The following is a 2500-nucleotide window of genomic DNA, read 5'->3' as shown; positions in this document are numbered from 1 at the left end:
GCCGCGGGAAAGTCTGTGGAGAGCCGCTGTGTCCCTGGATGAAATGAGAAAAAAGGTGAAAAAGTAACAAAGTGTCAAGGGAGAAATTCAGAAACCCAGGCCGAGCTGCCTGGAGCCTCAAAGCGGATAGAAATAGCGTGGAGAGCCGCTGTTAAGCCAGACGCCCTCTGGCGGACACAGGCAGGAGTTGCAGTAAATGCATTGAAGTCAATGGGCGAGAGTACCCAATGCGCCAAAAAAGTGCTGAAAATATGACAAAGTGTCAAATGAATGGGAGTCAATGGGCGAGAGTACCCAATGCACAAAAAAAGTGCTGAAAATATGACAAAGTGTCAAATGAATGGGAGTCAATGGGCGAGAGTACCCAATGCACAAAAAAAGTGCTGAAAAAGTCCACACGAGCCTAGTCAGAAATGCAGGCCGAGGCGGCTGGAGCCCCAAAGCGGCTATAAAAAGCGTGGAGAGCCGCTGTCGCCCCGGAGAAACGGAGAAAAAGTGCTGAAAAAAGGCCCACGTCCTAACGGACCTAGGCGGAAGTGCAGGCGAGGCGGCAGGAGTCTGAAAACCGCTATAAAAAGCGTGGAGAGCCGCTGTCGCCCCGGAGAAACGGAGAAAAAGTGCTGAAAAAAGGCCTAAATCCTAACGGACCTAGGCGGAAGTGCAGGCGAGGCGGCAGGAGTCTGAAAACCGCTATAAAAAGCGTGGAGAGCCGCTGTCGCCCCGGAGAAACGGAGAAAAAGTGCTGAAAAAAGGCCTAAATCCTAACGGACCTAGGCGGAAGTGCAGGCGAGGCGGCAGGAGTCTGAAAACCGCTATAAAAAGCGTGGAGAGCCGCTGTCGCCCCGGAGGAACGGAGAAAAAGTGCTGAAAAAAGGCCTAAATCCTAACGGACCGAGGCGGAAGTGCAGGCGAGGCGGCAGGAGTCTGAAAACGGCTATAAAATGCGTGGAGAGCCGCTGTCGCCCCGGAGAAACGGAGAAAAAGTGCTGAAAAAAGGCCTAAATCCTAACGGACCGAGGCGGAAGTGCAGGCGAGGCGGCAGGAGTCTGAAAGCGGCTATAAAACGCGTGGAGAGCCGCTCGGATGATTTTTCAAAGTGTCAAATGAATGGGAGTGAATGGGGCAGAGTACCCAATGTGTAAAAAAAGTGCTGAAAAAACGACAAAGTCCACACGAGCCTAGTCAGAAATGCAGTCCGAGGCGGCTGGAGCCCCAAAGCGGCTATAAAACGCGTGGAGAGCCGCTCGGATGATTTTTCAAAGTGTCAAATGAATGGGAGTGAATGGGGCAGAGTACCCAATGTGTAAAAAAAGTGCTGAAAAAACGACAAAGTCCACACGAGCCTAGTCAGAAATGCAGTCCGAGGCGGCTGGAGCCCCAAAGCGGCTATAAAACGCGTGGAGAGCCGCTCGGATGATTTTTCAAAGTGTCAAATGAATGGGAGTGAATGGGGCGGAGTACCCAATGCGCCAAAAAAGTGCTGAAAAAACGACAAAGTGTCAAATGAATGGGAGTGAATGGGGCAGAGTACCCAATGTGTAAAAAAAGTGCTGAAAAAACGACAAAGTGTCAAATGAATGGGAGTGAATGGGGCGGAGTACCCAATGCGCAAAAAAAGTGCTGAAAAAACGACAAAGTCCACACGAGCCTAGTCAGAAATGAAGGCCGAGGCGGCTGGAGCCCCAAAGCGGCTATAAAATGCGTGGAGAGCCGCTCGGATGATTTTTCTAAGTGTGAAATGAATGGGAGTGAATGGGGCGGAGTACCCAATGCGCGAAAAAAGTGCTGAAAAAACGACAAAGTGTCAAATGAATGGGAGTGAATGGGCGGAGTACCCAATGCGTGAAAAAAGGTCTGGAAAAACGACAAAGTGTCAAATGAATGGGAGTCAATGGGCGGAGTACCCAATGCGCGAAAAAAGTGCTGAAAAAATGACAAAGTGTCAAATGAATGGGAGTCAATGAGTGTTTTGGTCGACCAGGAAAAAACGCGTTTACGGGAGAGGGTAAATCAGCCGAGAGGGGGGGGGGGGGTATACTTTACCCTCTCCCGTAAATGCCATTTTTCCTGGTTGACCAAAACACCTCCAGCACGATTTCGGAAACCCAGTTTTTAGAAACACTGACCTCCAGGGGAAGTACCGAGAAAAGCACACTTTTGAATCCGCTTTTGACGCACTGAAACACGGACGTGAGCTGGGGCCGTGCCGCTCTTGGAAAACCCCTGGAGGTTATTTTCTAAAACGGGTTTCCGCGTCCCCCCGGGCGCCCGTGTTGGGCCGCGCAAGGCGGTCCGGGCTGCCCGCCCCATCTGAGTGCCCCGTTGGGCCGCGTGCATGGCAGGCATCCAAGGAAGGCTGATGAGCAGCGGTGATGATGATGATGAGACACCAGCTGCAATTTTGACAAAGTGTCACCTCTCAAGCATTTCCAAGCGTGACACAAACAAAAGGGAACGGGAACTTTGATATGAGTGACTTGTGCTTCTTTTTCTCCAAGTG

This window comes from Dunckerocampus dactyliophorus, unplaced genomic scaffold (genome assembly GCF_027744805.1).
Source record: "Dunckerocampus dactyliophorus isolate RoL2022-P2 unplaced genomic scaffold, RoL_Ddac_1.1 HiC_scaffold_52, whole genome shotgun sequence".
NCBI classification, from domain to species: Eukaryota; Metazoa; Chordata; class Actinopteri; order Syngnathiformes; family Syngnathidae; genus Dunckerocampus; species Dunckerocampus dactyliophorus.
This window is presented reverse-complemented; position numbering follows the sequence as displayed.